Genomic DNA, 18429 nt, shown 5'->3' with positions numbered 1-18429 from the left:
TACTGGAAGCTCTCTGTTTCTTTATCTGGATTCACCTAGATTATATAAACCTGTGCATTTCATATGCTTTTATAAAAGAACATTTTTCAACATTTAACGATATCTGTAATAAGAAAGAAGCAAGGTACAGGTGCCACACTCAGTCCCATGCAGAGACGGGGTCGTTTCCAACTGTGCTCCAGGCCACTCTGGTCCGGGCTACCCTGAGGAGGGGAAAGGGTCTCGAAGGCTGACAGGAGTGCAGGGGGTGCAGGGGGGTCGGTGGCACCAGAGAAAATACAATCCATCTCATTTGCTTTTCAGATCCAAAACATGTGCAAAAAGACTGCTGAGGTGAGGAAGGTTTCTCACTGTGTCAGGAAATTCACGCTACTCAGTTCAATGAAACCTGAATCCCAGACCCCCCAGTATCAACAGAACAGCATCTATGGAGTGTCCTCAACATGGCACAGTCCAATCACCTCAAAATTAAGAGCATGGCTCCCCTGGGCACCAAGTTCCACCCTGCTACCTCCAAGGGTAAGGACCTAAGAGGCAGTTCAGCACCATGCAGGCAGCAGAACCTCGGGTCAAGCCAAGCAGGGCCAGATCCAGGGCCTGGACCCACCACACCAGCTGGTGACGACCTTCTCTTGCATACTGGAACCAATGGAACTACTTCCCATGTTTGTTACAGGATCCAATTGGGTAATGTAAGCAAAGGGCCTGCCCAGTGCCTGGCACGTGGTAAGCACTCAGCGAATGATTGCTACCAGGAAACAGATGCAGACTACATATATTTTTAGGCCGAAGACCACATCAGATGGTTTCCACATTATCTTTTCATGCTGGGCACCTCAAGTGTACTTGGTGACTTGAACCTTGTTTAGACGTTGTAATAATCTCATTACTCCTTCTAAATGTAATCTGGAAAAATCCCAGAGCCCAACTAACATTAAGAGATGAGAGGATACTGGATAAGAACAAGTAAGAGCGATTTTCTCTGTCAGGGAAGCACTTTATATCAAACAACTGTCTGGTAAACCCCAAATGTACTTCCAGATGACTGGCCTGCCCAAAGCTCTGAGTGGGTCCACAGAGCACCGCTCTATCTCAGAGTCGAATGGGCACCTGTCAAACATGAAATATTACCCAGGTTATCAGCACTAAACTGCAGGCAGGATTTCCAAACTGTGGCACATAGGGAAGCCATTAAGCCAGGAAACAACTGGCCAATCACCAGATGCCGATCTAAATGAACCACAGTCCCTGGCTCCTAGAAGTTGTGCCAGCTACAGGCCTGGACACAACACAGCCATCCAGAGGCCTGGAGGCATCTGAGAGCAGTGACAAGGATCAGCATTCCTGATTTTCTAGAAATACTGGTGGCTCCTGGACACAACTCGGCATACACAAACTTGGGCCAAGGAAACGGAAGTTCACAGCAGGCCAGCCCTGCAAACGTGAAACCTCCCTGCCCAACCCCACCAACCTACCCGGTGTGACAACCCGTCCCTTTTCAGTGCAATGTGACAGAGAAGCAAATATCAACAGGCAACATGACAGAGAAGCAAATATCAACAAAACCAGTCCTATGGAACTTGCCTCCTTGCCCAGCAAATACAGCTCTTCTATTAAGCTTGTGTTTCTCAAACTTTTAGAATCAATTTCCACTTTATATAAACCCACAAACCTGACTCAGCCCTTCCCAACAGCCCCCAAATGCTTTATCTTCTACTGAGTAATGGCCCCTACCCTGAAAATCACTGCTTCCTTCTATATAACGCTCCCTGCCAAGGTTTAGTACTGTTTTCTCTGCTGAATTTGTGTTATAAAAAAAAACACTGAAAAAAACACTGATTTTTAAATCTAAAAATAATGTCTAAATATAAAATTAAATGTGACACTGATGTTGCTTTTCAAACTATACAACTTCCACGACCTCTAAGATTTAACCATGCTTCTGAAAGAGGGAGTGGACACCCGTCTCCCTGACCCCACCGCTCTAGGAATGTGTCTGGGCAGGAAGGGCTGGCTGAGCCTGCAGAAAGCAGTCCTGTATCCCAGCACCTGTGGCAGTTTAGAACCCACTGTACCAGTATGTGCAGATCAAGGGCCTTGCTACCAAAAAGACAACATCAGAACATGGGGGACATGCGTGGGGTCTGATCATTCTCTGTCCAGTACTCCCTGAGGGTGGTGGCACGTGGACACACCCTGAAATTACACCTGTACATGTCTTCTCCTATGAAGTTTAATAAATTTACTGCTGGGCTTCCTGGTGGCTCAATGGTGAAGAAACCGCCTGCCAATGCAGGAGACGTGGATTTGATCCCTGATCCAGGAAGATCCCACATGCTGCAGAACAACTAAGCCCGTGCGCCACAACTACTGAGCCTGTGCACCGGAGCCGGGGAGCGGCAACTACTGAGCCTGTGCTCCAGAGCCCGGGAGCCGCAACTACTGAGCCTGTGCTCCGGAGCCGGGGAGCCACAACTACTGAAGCCCACACAGCCTAGAGCCTGTGCTCTGCAACAAAAGAAGCCACCACAATGAGAAGCAGCACGCTGCTACTAGAGGGCAGCCCCCGCTCATCACAACTAGAGAAAAAGCCCACACAGCAATGAAGACCCAACACAGCTAAAAATAAATAAACACAATTTTTTAATTTAAAAATTAATTAAAAATAAAAATAATTAATTTTTAAAATTAATTATAAATAAATAAATAATATATTCATCGCTGGGTGGGCAGACTTCTTGTTTCTTCCTTACAGCTGTTTACAACACCTAGGACCTTGCTCTCAAATCAAGTTGGGGAATAGGCCTGGTATAGAACAGATTTTGGAGAAGGCAATGGCACCCCACTCCAGTACTCTTGCCTGGAAAATCCCACGGACAGAGGAGCCTGGGAGGCTGCAGTCCATGGGGTCGCTAAGAGTCAGACACGACTGAGCGACTTCACTTTCACTTTTCACTTTCACTTTTCACTTTCATGTATTGGACAAGGTAATGGCAACCCACTCCAGTGTTCTTGCCTGGAGAATCCCAGGGACGGGGGAGCCTGGTGGGCTGCCGTCTATGGGGTCGCACAGAGTCAGACACAACTGAAGCGACTTAGCAGCAGCAGCAGAACAGATTTCTGGCCATGTGGAATATGACTGATTCAAGGTCAAAGTATTGTGTGGACCCTTACAAAATGATCATTGTACTTTTGGTGCTTGCTACTGAAAAACTAACAGATAAAGCCACTATGAAAAGTGAACTCTTAATCACAGTCTTTTAATCACAACAGCAGCAATATGTATTTGAGAATCAGTTCTATGCGTGTGAATGAGAAATCTCCCCTAAAATACAGAAGCTCTGTGGTGCGATACAGCTGCCCATATACTTACTGTACTCCCCTCTGGGGTCCTCCATCCATAAATCAGGAAACAGATATAAACAGAGACTAAACAATCACACACACATTTAATGAGTGCTTACTCTGTGCTCACCTTAGGGGCAGTATTCCCACTTTGAGCCTAGTGGGGAAGACAGATAATAAATCAATACACTACATAATGTCACATACTCAGTGCTGTGAAGAAAACCAAAGAAAGCCGAGGCTATTAACCAGTAAAGGGTCAAGGAGGAGCTCTCTGAGGAGGTGACATTGAAGCAAAGACCTGGATGAAGTGAAGAGCGAGCCATGCCACCATAAGCCTGGGGACAATTACAGACATAAGGAAGGGCAAAAGCAAAGGTCTGGAGACAGACGTTACTTGGCCAAAGGGGCCAGAGCGCCTGAAAAGGGGAAGGGAGCAGGAGGGTGAGAGGCACCAAGGTTGGCAACAGCAGAGGCTGAGATCGCCCAGGGTTTCAGAGGCAAGTCAGGCTTTGGAGTTCCTTCTAAGTAGGCTAGTATGCCCTGGGGGTGCGGTGAGGCTGAGAACAGAAGAGTGACTACAAGGAGGTAAGTGTGATGGACACACGAACACCAGGAGAGAAGCCAGAGAGGAAGGTGGCCTCCAACAAGGTGTAGGCGGAAAGGTGAGAAGTAGTCGGATTAGGGATATGTCTTGGTGACGCCAACAGAAAGGCTGACCAAGTAAGATGTCGGTTCTGAGAAAAGAAAGGAGTCAAGGATGACACCAAAATTTTTAGCCTGAGAAACTGGCCAAGTGGTGGTGTCATTTACCGAGGTGAGGAATTGATGGTGGGAGTAAAGGATTAGTGAGGGGAAAGCAAGTAGAGAGAGTGGTGAGAAATGCAGGTGGAGGGACAGGCTGGAGGCCACGCCCGTCACGCCAGGACTCAGCCTCATCCCCAGCCCATGGGGGTCATGCCAGATTTAAGCAAGAGGGCCACAGTTAGACTCACATTTCTGAAAGGTCACTCTGGCTGCATGAGTGTGGAGCGGCCGAAAGGGCAAGAGCAGAAGCAGAAAAACAACTCAGGAATTCCTGCAGCGCTGGTCCCGCAGGACATGAGGAATGGGGCAGTGTTACCCCCAGGCTGGCGCCAGATGAGGCTGACTGGTGCCCAGAACCCAACACACTCACTGTGGGTCTTGCTGAGCAGCATGTGCAAGCAGTCCTCCTGTTGAATATCAGCATCCTTTGAAAGCTTTAAGTATCTCAGCATCCCTTACCATTTAGTACCCAACCCTGCCCGGGAGAAGCTGGGCCATGCTATTTGTCCACCACCACATCCCAGGCTGAGAATTCCGACCTCTTACTCACATTTCAAAGAAAATGCCCACAACTCTGGAGGGACGTACAAGAACCTGGTAACGGAGATGCCCTCACAGCAGCAGGGGAAGGATGGAAAGGAGTTACACTCTTCACTCTTGCATCCTGTCAGGGTTTTTCTGTTTTATTTTACCACTTGTGAATGTTATCGATTAAAATATTAAAACCGAGAAAGTAAAACACAGACGGAAGGAGTGGAGAAAGAAGAAAAGAGAGAAAAAAAATGTCCACAAAATCAGAGCTTCTTCACTTTCTCTTAACCATAACCTTTCAGACATTTTCTGCAAGACCTGGTGACTGAAAACTTCTCAAAAGCAAAAAATTTCTCATAAGGGAAATGGAACATTATGGTAATTTGCACAAAGACTGTATCACTTGGGAAAACTTGATAAGCAAAAATTCCTTAAAGGGACAAAATGGAAAATCCCCAAGAAGAGCAGCTGGTGGCCTTTTCCAGACTCGGATGAACCCCTCTGACTCTGCGACGGCCCTGAAGGCCTCTCCCGGGAGTCACACACACAATTCAGCACGCGACTTCAGGGAGCTGGCTCCACCGACCCGGTTAGAACTCCTGCCTTGGAATCCAGCCAAAGCTAGTCAAGTCCCTCAGGCAAGACTACTTAAATCTCTGCACCTCAGTTTCCTTTCTGTGAAACAGGGATGGTACTAAAAGTGTCCACTTCACAAAGCTGCTGTTGGCCATCACTGTTATTATACATAAACCCAGGCCAGCAACATCAATCTGTAACAGGAAAGCGGGGAACGCAACGCTCGCCTCCCTTCCCTATTGTCTAAAAACGGACATAGGGACTTCCCTGGTGGTCTAGTAGCTAAGATTCCGTGCTCCCAATGCAGGGGGCCAAGTTTGATCCCTGGTCAGGGAACTAGATCACACATGCCACAACTAACAATTTGCATGCTGCAATAAAACATCCTGTGTGCTTCAATTAAGACTCGGCGCAGCCAAATAAAAATTTTTTTAAATAAATTTAAAATAATAAAAACAAAAATGGATGTAAAATCTCATCAGTAAGCCAGGTACCCATGAGAGATAAAGCTTCAACCTGAAAAAAGATCAGAAAAGGGCCCTGCAAACTGCAATACTTCTTCTACTCAATAGTAACCAGAAGGCAAGGCACAGGTACTTTGTACTTAACAACAAAAGCCACCTTGTTTTCTACAAAGAACATGATGATTTTGGAGGAGCAAAGCAGCTTTCATCGAGAAAGAAGATAAAACATAACAATTCCAAAGTAAGGATTAGTCGTCCCATGATACTAGTTAAGACCAAGAATCCAAAATAAAGAAAGAAGTAAGTTGAATACTATTAATAATTACTGGACTTCTGTGGTGGCTCAGAGGTTAAAGCGTCTGCCTGCAATGAAGGAGACCTGGGTTCAATCCCTGGGTCGGGAAGATCCCCTGGAGAAGGAAATGGCAACCCACTCCAGTATTCAATCCAATAATTACTAGGAGGTAGATGTATGTACCAATGTAACACGTGATTTTCATGTGACTGACTTTTTCTGGGTTTGTTTTCTCATTAGGATTAGTGACTTCGAAGGTCCCTTCTACTGTTCAGATTTAATAAATGTTGAGTAAATGATTTCATTAATAAGACTGAAGATTACAAATGCATGCATTTGAAGTATAACAGATACCATGTGAATGACAATAAAAATGACATATTTACCTAGCACCTAGTTTTTTTTTTTTTTTTAATCTAAAACTTTACTTATATTGGAAATAAGATTTCCAACTAGGAACAGGAACCATATAGGACATGAACATCAACTATGAACTATATACTTGGACTTCCCTGACAGCTCAGTTGGTAAAGAATCCGCCTGCAACTCAGGAGACTCTAGTATGATTCCTGGGTCAGGAAGATCCACTGGAAAAGGGATACGCTACCCACTCCAGTATTCTTGGGCTTCCCTTGTGGCTCAGCTGGTAAAGAATCCACCTGCAATGTGGGAGACCCGGGTTCAGTCCCTGGGTTGGGAAGATCCCCTGGAGAAGGGAAAGGTGACATGAACATCAACTATGAACTATATACTAATATCTATGACCTATATAAGCTGACCTCAAACTGTACATTCACTATTCCATATAGGATTAAACTGAAGTTAATATTTGGTAAAACTTGACTGGGAAAAACTAAGAGTAAGGATATTTTAGAGAAGTATTTTCAGACACCTCAAAAACTTAAGACAGGCCTGGACAAAAAGTGGCCAAGAATTCAGTGCCTCTACTTCTAAGGATTTCTTCAAACTGTTAGGCTCCTCAGATGCAGATGCTGAGTGCTGCTCCAGAAGACAGCGATGTTTGGACTGCAGCCCTGGGAGGATAAGAAGCAGCTCACCCCGAGCTGGCCCTGAAGAAACAGTGCAGCCGGCCTCCTGCCCCTCCACCCAGCACCTGCAGCAGCATGAATCAGCAAAGCTGCTGGAAGCCTTTTAACGAATGACTTGCAACCCTGGTGGTTTTTCAGCCAGCCCCTTTTGAAGTGCAAGCTTCTGAGAGAAACTTAGAAACCACCCTAAGCACTGCCTGGTTGCTGGTCTGAGGGCAGGCAGGGCAAGAGACAGATAGAGACACAGAAAGAGAGACAGACAGAGCACCTGCAAGGCCATGTAAGGAAGCAGGTCAGTCCCAAGGGGCCACTTAATGGGACCATGATGAGAAAGCGACGGTACCCGAACTTAATTCTTAAGGGCATGAAAGACAGGTCAGAAACCTAAATGTTCTGTCTCATTCACATTTCTACCCTTATATTCTCAACTTCCCAAATGCAAATATAAACTGGGGGGAAAATATTTACAGCCTATATGGGAAATAAGGGTTAGCAGTCCCAAAATATAAAGAACTTTAATCAAATGAAAACATATGTCCACACAAAGCTTGTAGACAAATGTTCACAGCAGCATTATTCAGAACAGTCAAAAGGTCAAAGCAGGACTTCCCTGGTCATCCAGAGGTCAAGAATCCACCTGCCAATGCAGGGGACACAGGTTCGCTCTCTGGTCTAGAAAGATTACACATGCTGTGGGACCGCCAAGCCTGTGCACCACAACTACGGAGCCCATGTGCTGCAACTCCTGAAGCCCACATGTCCCAGAGCCCATGCGCCACAGGAGAAGCCGCTGCAATGAGGAGCCTGCACAGCAACTACAGAGCAGTCCCTGCTCGCTGCAACCAGAGGAAGCCACGTGCAGCCACGAAGACTTAGCACAGTCAAAAATTAACTTTTTAAAAAAGGTCACAACAGTCCAAATGTCCATCAACTAATGAATAAGTAAATAAAATGCAGCATGCAGAAAATTATTTGATAATAAGAAAGTACTGATACGTGCTACAATTTGAATTGGACCTTGAAAATATCGTGCTATGTGAAAGAAGCCAGACACAAAAGACTAAAATGCATGATTCCATTTATACAAAATGCCTAGAATACGCAAATCCATAATGATAGAAATGGTTGCTTTGGGCTGGGGGAGACAGAGGTAAATGGGGAATGACTGCTAATGGGTGGCAGGTGTCTCCTGGGGATGATGACAATGTTCTGGTTGTGACAGTTGCACAACTCTGTGAATAAACTAAAAGCCACTGAATTGTGCACTTAAAATAGGTGAATTGTATGGTATGTGACTATCTCAATAAAGCTGTTATTAAAAATTAGACAGCAAGAAAAAAATCTTCTAACAGAAAAACAAGCCAAAGAAATGAACAGGAAATTCACAAATGGTGGCAAAGATCGAAAAGACTGAGTTTCTACTCTGGTCCAGAGCATGTCCCCAGCGAGCAGGAGCAGAAAGTGGTACACTGTGTCAGGCTGCAGCCTGTCAACACCAATGCAGATTCTAAATGTGCTCATCGGTTAGGTACAAATTAAAAATGCCTAGATATGAGTAACTGACCAGAGAGCCCACCATGCGGAGGCTACGATTTCCCAGCCTGATGGGGTATTACCCAGCTGTAAGGAAATAGTGACTCCTGGTAAAGGACTGTGGGACTGGGTCCAGAGAAAACAGAGCTGTGCTAATAATAAGTCCCACTATGCTGAACACTTGAGGGGAGGTTACTGGCAAGAGAAATACTTGGCTCGCTATTTCCCAAGGGCAGTGACACGTGGGGCGCACAAGTCCAACAGCAGCCACTGGGGAGAAACTGGAATAGCTGCCGGGGCAACCTGCCTGCAGAGTGTTTCCTACATATACAGCCTCATCAAATGTTCACACTAATTCTTTGGGAGAGTAGTAATATGATCACCCTCACTGTGCAGATGAGCAAAATAAGGCTTAGAGAAGTTGTCATTCCACCCAGGTCTCAATGACATGGCCCGGATCCAAGGCCAAAGCCCACCACACTCTCTGAGGTGTGCTCTTTTCACTTTAAACAGGGACAAAACGCCCATGGACACACACGGAACTCTTCATTCACTGGATCCTCAGTCTGTCCCAAAAGGGCAAATTCTCGGCCATTAACTGGCAACTCCCTTTCTTTACACTAATTAGTGTTACAAAACATGCTATATATTTTTTCAAAAAGTCAGAAATGAGTGGTGTTAAGTCTTAGTTCTGATCTTCAGTTTGCAACTGCCAAATGAAACATAAAATTGAAACTCTGAAGCATCTTAATTTCTGAAAGCATGGCACACCAGGTAGGGGCTTCCCTGATGGCTCAGTGGTAAAGAATCCACCTGCCAACGCAGGAGACCTGGGTTTGCTCCCTGGGTCAAGAAGATCCCCTGGAGAAGGAAAATAGCAACTCACCCCAATATTCTTGCTGGGGAAATCCCATGGACACAGGAGCCTGGCAGGCAGTACATGGGGTCATAAAAGAGTCAGACATAAATTAGCAAGTAAACAACAACACAGCATACCAGGTACCCCGACTGACTCTCACGACACAGGGCTACAAATGCTGAAGAAAAACTGTATGACATCTGTTAAAATGCATCAAAGAACTGGCAAATCAACAAGGAAGACTGACAGGTCAAACAAACTTAAGCAAAGGCTGGAATTCAGATAGCAAGCGGAGCTTTGAGGGTGAGCAGCAAGGGCATCTGCAGAACTGGGCAAGCTCAAGTTCTCCCCCTGTCCCCAAAAAGGGAGGTCCCTCCAGAATAAAGCTGGGTCCCAAAGGGTTATATCTTAGTGGAAAGAAAATGGCACAGAAAACAGCCCATATCAAATCAAGGCACCAGATGGAGAGGTGTACAATTCCTCTGGGAGAGTCTGTAACCACTAGATGGCCCCCCATGGACTACAGCCCAAAGTCATACACTGTAAAAGATACATGAAGGTAGATAAAAAGTGATCCCAAAATGAAAGTATTTGATGCAAGGAGGGAGGACCAACTAAAATAGTAAATAAGAAATAAGTGTATCTAGGGTCTTCCCTGGTGGTCCAGTAGTCAAGAATCTGTCTGGCAATGCAAGAGTCACCGGTTCGATCCCCAGTCTGGGAAGACCCCACATGCCACAGAGCAGCTGAGCCGGGGCACCACAATGACTTAGCTCATGGGCCTAGTGCCTGCGCGCAGCAGCAACAGAAGCGGCCACAGGAAGAGCAACCCCTGCTCACCACAACCAGAGAGAGTCCATGCAGCAGCCAAGACCCAGCACAACCAAAACATAAAAGAGCCAAACTACACACCCATGGAATAAAAGCTGAGGAGGGAGTATCAGGAACTAAAGTGTGATAAGGCCCTAACTGCTTGGGAGAAAAGTGCAAAGACACTGACTAAAGTTTCCCTGGTAGCTCAGTTGATAAAGAATCTACCTGCTATGCAGGAGACCCCGTTTTGATTCCTGGGTCAGGAAGATCTGCTGGAGAAGGGATAGGCTACCCACTCCAGTATTCTTGGGCTTCCCTTGGGGCTTAGCTGGTAAAGAATCCACCTGCAATGCGGGAGACCTGGGTTTGATCCCTGGGTTGGAAAGATTGCCTGGGGAAGGGAATGGCTACCGACTCCAGTATTCTGGCCTGGAGAATTCCGTGGACTGTATAGTTCATGGGGTTGCAAAGAGTCGGACACAACTGAGCGAACTTCACTTCACAAAATCAGAAACTGGCAAGTCATGTAAATTGAGAGATATGCCATGTTCATGAATCAGAAGATCAATGTCATATAAACATCACCTCTATCCAATCTGACATGTAATAAATTCAATTCTAATAAAATTCAAAGTGATTCTAATAAAAGACTCCAACAATTTTTATGGAATTTGATAAACATAATCCAAAATGAAGACAGTAGAAAGCCAAAACCTTACCAGATACCAAGAATTGTTATATAAGAACTGAGAGGGACTTTCCTGGTGGCCCAGTGGCTTAAGACTCCCGCTCCCAATGCAGGGAACCTGGGTTCAATCCTTCATCAGGGAACTAGATCCCACATGCTGTAACTAAGAGTTTGTAAGCTGCAAGTAAAGATCCCGTGTGCCACAACTAGAAGATCAGAGATTCTGTGCGCTGCATCTAAGACCTGGTGCAGCCAAATAAATAAACAAAAAATAGAAAAAAGTAAAAGAACTGAGAAATTAAATCGGTGGGATATTGGCACACAGACAGAGAGAGATGGTGAAGAGCCCAGAAATAGACCCACACGTGTGTGGACACTTGATGTATGATAGTGGTTACTGGTGACTTTAAAGATCCACAAAAAAGCAATGTATTTTTCAATACATAGTACAGGCTTAATCTGATGTGCTTATTTAAAAAAAGGAAAAAATTATCTCCTATCTCAAACCATATACAAAAATTATTATGAACAGACTAAAGACTTTAGAGTAAAAGGTTAAGAATCATAAAACATTTGGAAGACAATACATGGGGAAATATCTTTATAAACTTGAAGCAGGGAGGAAGTTCTTAAAAAGAAATAAGTGCAAACTATTAAGAAAAAGTTAATAAATGACATTAAAACTAAGAATTTCTGTTCATTAAAAAAACTAGAGTGACAAGACAAGCCACAAACTGGAAGTGGATAGTTTCAACACATCTAACTGACAAAAGATTAATATCAAAACAAAAAAAAGGGAGAAAAAAAGTCTCCATATAATAAAAAGACAACTCAATAAAACAATGAGCAAAAAGGTTTAAGCCATTTTTTCAGAGAAGCTGAAAGCTGAATGATCCATTAGTGCATGAAGAGATGCTCAACCCACTAAAATCCATGAAGATGCAAATCAAAACCACGTGAGGTATCACTGAGCTTCCAACAGATTAGTAAAAAGTTTTAAATCTGATGATACCATTGTTCGGAGGATGTGAAGCAGGCAGAATTGTCAGCTGAGTAAACTGGGGAAACCACTCTGGAAACAACTTGGTATTACTGTATTTAGTCAAACTGAAGATGCACATACCCTAGGATTCAGTCCTCCTCCATGGGGTGTATCCTGACAGGCTGCACACACGTGCCCCAGGAACGGTCACAGTATCACTGTCTGTCTCAGCAAAATACTGAAAACAAACGTCCATCAACAATAGAAAGGATGCGTAAATTCTCATACAACAGGACACAACTCACCAGTGAAAACTAAACACACCTATATGCAACACGGATTAACCTCAAGAACATGTGTTAAGCAAAAAATTTAGATCACTGAGAAAAACAAGATGATGTACTGAGTCCAAAATCAGGCAAAATTAAATAATGACATTGTTTAGCACCACAAACACATGCGGTAAAACTATAAAGAAAAGCAAGAGATGGGAATTCCCTGGCGATCCAGTGGTTAAGACTTCGCACTTGCAGCGCTATGGCCTGGATTCAATCCCTGGTCAGGGAACTAAGATCCCACAAGCCATGGGGCCAAAAAAGAAAAAACACCAAAAGAAAAAAGAAAAGCAAAGCATGAACACAGTAAAAGCCAAATCCAGTGATTACGCTGGGCTGGGACTGGGACAGGATCAGGGAGGGGCACTTCAAAGGTAATGGGAACATTCTTTAGTGTCAAGGAGGTGATGGGTATATGGGTGTTCCTTGTATGCTTATCCTTCAGGTGGTATATATTCTTTTGTATCTATTCAATGTTTAACAAGACAACTTACAAAATTAAACAATGTTATTTCTGACTTTAAGCCATGATTTGAAGCATTAACTTGGGCAGCTGACTTGAGTTACACTCAACCAGGAAAGTCCCTGACAGGGGCCCACCCAGCCCTGAGACTACAGAAATGAGAAATGCTTCACCACCCAGGCTCCTGAGCTGGAGACAACTTCCCACTGGGCCCTGGAGCCTTCCACTCAGGACAGGAAAGGTACTGCTTAAATGAATCAGGTCAGGAGAGGAAGTGGGGTGGGTGGGGTAGGGGGAACAGGTTCTACTGCCAGACCTTTTAAGACCAGAAGCTGAGTACATTTTTGATGTGACAATGAACCCACCAAGGCTGCTTTCAGGCTGGGTCCAGACTCTCAGCAGGAACTGCCACCTCTGAGGCTCTGCATGCTGCTCTTTAGAAACGAGTGAGCAACTCTCAACTCTAACCATGCCCTCCGCTTCCTTCCTTTGAAGCTCAAGGCTGATCTCTCCAATTCCTAACAAGCAGGTGTGAATGTAAGAGCCCTGGCTTTCTGTATGCATCTGTGACTACATCACTGAGGTCAACCGTAGGTAGCCCTCAGACTGTTAAGCTACTGATAGCCATGAGGACCTCTAAGAGTGCCAGACACCTATGCTGACACTGAACATACACGTGGAGCAACTGCTAAAAGCACTTGGTGCTAAAACGCCTACTCTTTGTGACCTCTATTATTTCAATCATTTAAAAATGTGGCTGGCAGAAGAAGTAGATTTTGGTAAATCATGGTCTCTAGGACAATATGCTTTGTGCACAAAATGTACTTGGGAGTTTTTTGCTTCCTGTGAGGTTGGAGTCCTGCCCTTTGGTGGTGTCCGTTACCCTGCCAGACACCAGGTCTGAGAACCTTTGAGCCATCCGTGTGGCACCATCCCTGGGGGAATTCCAGGGCAGTAGAGAGTGGACACCTGGTCTTTTTTGTGGCAAACTGTTCAAACTGGAGCTCTGCCCACAGAGGCTGCCCTTTTGGCATTCTAGACTGAAGGCTCAGTTTTCGTGCAACAAAATCAAGCCACCTGACACTTTAAAATGTCTTTCCTATATATACATACAGGCATGCATGTGCAAAGAAGGGCCCGGGCACAAGGACACGCAGACACGGTTAACAGTCATCTGGAACAGGAACCGGGTCAGACATAAGAGGGTCACTTACTTTCCTATACTACGCATTTTTTTCTTCCTCAACTCTGCACTTTCTTGACCCTCGTAGGAGGTTGTTGTTAGGTCATCCTCTCCTAATTAACACATAGTAACACTAGATACCAACTGTGGACTCAAAGACTAGATAAAGCATTTTACATGCATTACCTCATTAATAATTCCACCCAATAAAGCTGGCGTGAGGTCATCATTATTCCCACTACAAACCCGAGGAAACGGAGGCTTAGAGAGGTCAAGTACTCTGTCCAAAGGCACACAGCTAGTAAGTGTAAGGACCAGGTATGTTAGGCTCAAGTATCTTTGACTTAGAAGTTCATGCTTCTAACCAGCACCCCATAACCCAGAAATTCTGTTTTTTGTTGTCTAGTTGCTCTGTTGTGTCTGACTCTTTGCAACCCCATGGACTGTAGCCCGCCAAGCTCCTCTGTCCATGGGATTCTCCAGGCAGGAATCCTGGAGTAGTATTGCCATCTCCTTCTCCAGAGGATCTTCCTGACCCAGGGATTGATCCCATGTCTCCTGCATTGGCAGGTGGATTCTTTACCACTGAGCCACCTAGGAAGCCCATACTGTGATTACCCATGTGGCTAAGAGCGCCTTGATCCCGGGATCCATCTCCCTCATATGCACACCCTGAGCCCCCAGTGCAGTGTCTGACACAGCAGGCACAAAAAACAGTGACTGTGTAAGCAAGCCTGGACTCCCTGGACCCAAGCAACACGAACGATCCAAAGCCAGAGGAGCCTGCCTTAGGGGGCCAGGGGGCCAGGGGGCCAGGGGGCCAGGGAACATACCCCACCCTGTTCCAACAGTGAGTGGCCTTCCCTCAGGCCTAACCATCAGAGGCAGCAATCCAGTCACGCTGGGAACAGAACAGGTTCTCTCAGCCAGCCTTCCCTCCAGCATTGGAACAGTCCTGATTCCTCCTTGGGTTGTACACCAGAGGCTGGGGTTTGGAGACCCATTGTACAAAAATATGTATCTTTAAACATTAGAACCTTAAAAGGAATGGGTATGTGCTCCCTACTCTGTCTTTCCCTCTCTGCCATATGGAATGCATACACAATGGCAGGATCCAGAGCAGCCTGCTCAGTCCATGAGATGGAAGCCTTTGAGCAAGGAGAGCCACATGATCAATGGAACCCTGCTTCTGGATGACTGCAGAACAGACTGAGCTACTCTCACAGTTCTGGACTGCCTACTCCCAGACTGTTAAGGGACAGGAATAAACTTCTATTTCCTTTCAGCCACTACATTTTGGAGCATTTTAGATTGTACTTAATTAAAACAAGGTGTGAACGCTGCCCAGGGATTAATCTAGCATGATCTTTGTCAGTAAAATGACAACAATGTTATCAACATTCTCCTAACCAAACTAACTAGGATTTTGTCATTACTATACACTTTTAAAGAAAAAGTTGTCTCAAAAGGGTGAGTTGAAGCACGCTGTGCCTAGAGAAGAAGGACAAACTGACCTCCTGGATTGTTTCATCTTTGAGTCTTAACAAACTTACCTCAGATTTCCAAGTAGCCCAGGCTACTCTGTTCCAACAGTTTGTCTGGGGAAACTCCAGCTTGGCTCTCCTCCTCCAGCTCATTACCTGAATCAAAGACCAAACAGAAAATCTGATGAGAACCTGCAGGATTCTAAGAGCTGCTCTTGTATCCACCAAATACAGGCAAATACAGAGCACTGAGCACTAAGTCTGGCACAAAGGCAGTGCTCAATAAATGTTACACTGGATTGTGACTGGGCTGCTGCAGGCCAGACCCTGTGCTGGACAGCTGGGACACAAAGATGAATAAACCTAGTCCCAGTCCCTACTCTCAGGAAAGCCCCCTACACTCAGGAAAGCCCCCTACACTCGGGAAAGCCTGCTGATCAAAAGACATAACACAAGATTGATAAGCAAAAGCAATGAGGCTGTGCCCAAGTAGTCTTACTGCACTAGCATTCCCCAGGGATGTCCCAGAAACCATGCTTCTCACTCCAGACCCTCACCCAGGTGACACATCCCTTCCCATAACTGTCATGACTTTTGATGGATGCTAGATCACCAATGGACAGTTCCACTTGAAAGTTTTACAGGCACTAACCACAGACATATTCAAAACAAAATATATCTTCTCTCCTTAAATCCCCTCCCTATCCTGTTCCCTATCCCACTGAGCAGCATCGCCATCCACCAGTCAAAAATTCAGAGCCAACCCTGACCTCTCCCCCAGCCCCTAAATCCCCCATCTAAGTCATCACCAACTTTGGTTAAGTCTACCGCCAACACATCTCTCCCCACCTTCTGCCTCTTATCTAACTCAAGGCCATGGTCATCTCTCACCTCCACAGTTCTAGTAGCCTCTTAACTGGCCTCCAGGCCCATTCCCTTTAATACAGTCTTCACTAGCATGATCTTTCTAATCCACAAATCTGATTCTTAAATGTGTTCTCATTAACTAAAATTGCAAGTCCACAGCTAGGTTTAAAAACTTCCCTAGGGGAGATTCCACTACAGGATCCGTGGTTGGGGAACTAAGGATGCCTCTTGCCCCATGGCTGCTTTCCCTCCCCAAACAAGACCCCGGAGGACCAAACCATACACTACTGTCTTTCATCTCTGTCCCTAGGCAGCTTTCTCACACCTTCCATCTTCAGCTGAGAACACTCTTCCCCTTCTCTGCCTGCACTCTCCAAGAATCCTCCAGTTCTGTTTCCTGGGGAACAGAAGCCTTCCTGGATTTGCCTAAACTGAGTGAGGTGCCTCTACTCAGTGTTTCCAGTGTTTTCTGCTTTTTTTCCATCATATCAGAATTGCCTACATTGCAGTATGTCTCCCACTTGAGTTTCTGAGCTTTGGGTGATGATGATTATACAAAAAATAACAGCAACAAGCAAACACAGCATTTACTTTGTGCCAGCAGGCCTTCTTAGCACTTTACACCGATTACCTCATTTAACCTTTATAATCGTTTTAGGAGGCAGATTTTATTCTCAACCATGCTTTAAGGATAAGAAAACCGAGGCACGAGGCGAGGAACCAACGTGCCTAAGGACACAGTTGGCAAGCACCAAGACAGGATTCAAATCCGGCTGCTTGGCTCCACAGCCTACACTTTTTAACCACTCACTCTATCCTCTGAACACAACAGGAGTTGAACCACCGTCTGTGGAACGAATGAATGAATGAAGGGATCTCATACAGGGGCAGTATCGGTCTCCACCACGACAAACTCCTTCTAGGCCCTCACAGGCATGTGTCCTCCAGCCCCGCCGGCCAAAGTGAGCTGCGCTGGCACCCCGCCACCTCGCGGCCTCAGAACGCCCACCCGCCGCGGCACGCGGGGTCAAGGGGCGGTGACAGCCGGGCAGCGGGGGCGGAGATGCTACCAGCTGGGGTGTCACCCAGCCCGGAGGCGACTCGCGCTCCCTCGCCGGGACGGCGAGTCCAGTCCGCCCGCCCACTATCCGCCCGCTCGCCGGGCAGCGCCCCCCTACCCATTTGTCCTGCACCCTCATGTGCGGGGTCCCCTCAGTCCGGGTTCCCGTCCCAGTCCACTTCCCTCCCCTCCCCCACACAACCGTCCCCGGCGTCCCGCCGCGTCCCATCCTCCGCCGCCTCCGCCCGACTCCTGGGACTCCCCCGGCCCCGGGTGCTTGCTGACCCTCACCTGCCATGTCCTGGACCCCACCACAGAAGGAGGTGCATCACGGCCTCGAGAAGGCCGGGGACGGCACTTCAGAGCAGACAAAGGGCGCCGCCATGTTAGACTCGGGCGGAACCGACCTCGCTGGCTTCCCGGCTGCAACTTCCGGCGCATGCGCAGTGCCCGTCCTAGGCGTAGTTCGCGGACTGGCGCATGCGCATAGTACTCCAGAAGTTCTGTAAAACAGTACTGTGCACTTAGAAATTCTCTCATTGTAACCTTTCCTTGATTTTCTGTTTCAAATGTAAAAGTAACAGCTTCTACGTATTCAGCGCTTCCTGTGTGCCAGGCACTGTGTTAACCACATTACGCGCGTTATCTCAAGTCCTCTCACCATCATACGATAATATTTTTCTCCCACTTCTGAAGAAGGGAAAACGGAGTTTCAGGGTAATTGAATTGCCCGTTGTCACGCGTCTTACAAGTGGTGAAGCAGAGATGTGAATGAACCTAGTTGTGGCATCAAAGCTGTAGGACCACAGTTATGTTTTTCTACCTTCTGAGTTACACGTATACCCCTTTCCCTGTTTAGGGGATATCCAGGATTCAGTTCCAGAGAAGGCAATGGCACCCCACTCCAGTACTCGTGCCTGGGAAAGCCCATGGATGGAGGAGCCTGATAGGCTGCAGTCCATGGGGTCGCTAAGAGTCAGACATGACTGAGCGACTTCACTTTCACTTTTCACTTTCATGCGTTGGAGAAGGAAATGGCAACCCACTCCAGTGTTCTTGCCTGGAGAATCCCAGGGACGGGGGAGCCTGGTAGGC

The 18429-nt window shown here is 46.3% G+C and overlaps 1 protein-coding gene across 6 annotated transcripts in view; it reads right to left on the bottom strand.

The window, feature by feature from the left end:
* ZBTB17 (zinc finger and BTB domain containing 17) overlaps window positions 1-17715 on the bottom strand; it is a 28833-nt gene extending 11118 nt beyond the window's left edge. For 3 of the 6 annotated variants that reach the window (XM_061383201.1, XM_061383202.1, XM_061383199.1), the window contains exons 1-2: window positions 17626-17715; window positions 15477-15563 (exon numbers count right to left, since the gene is read on the bottom strand). The gene's annotated coding sequence lies outside the window, so the exon portion shown is untranslated. Of the gene's footprint in view, window positions 1-12083; window positions 12181-15476; window positions 15564-17085; window positions 17108-17157; window positions 17242-17625 lie in introns of those variants that run through there. The other 3 variants (XM_061383200.1, XM_061383203.1, XM_061383204.1) reach the window with 3 other exon arrangements.
* Window positions 17716-18429: the final 714 nt, after the last annotated feature.

Source organism: Bos javanicus, chromosome 16 (assembly GCF_032452875.1).
Source record: "Bos javanicus breed banteng chromosome 16, ARS-OSU_banteng_1.0, whole genome shotgun sequence".
Lineage (NCBI taxonomy): Eukaryota > Metazoa > Chordata > Mammalia > Artiodactyla > Bovidae > Bos > Bos javanicus.
Note: the sequence above shows the minus strand (reverse complement) of the source record. Positions and strands in the feature narration are given on the sequence as shown.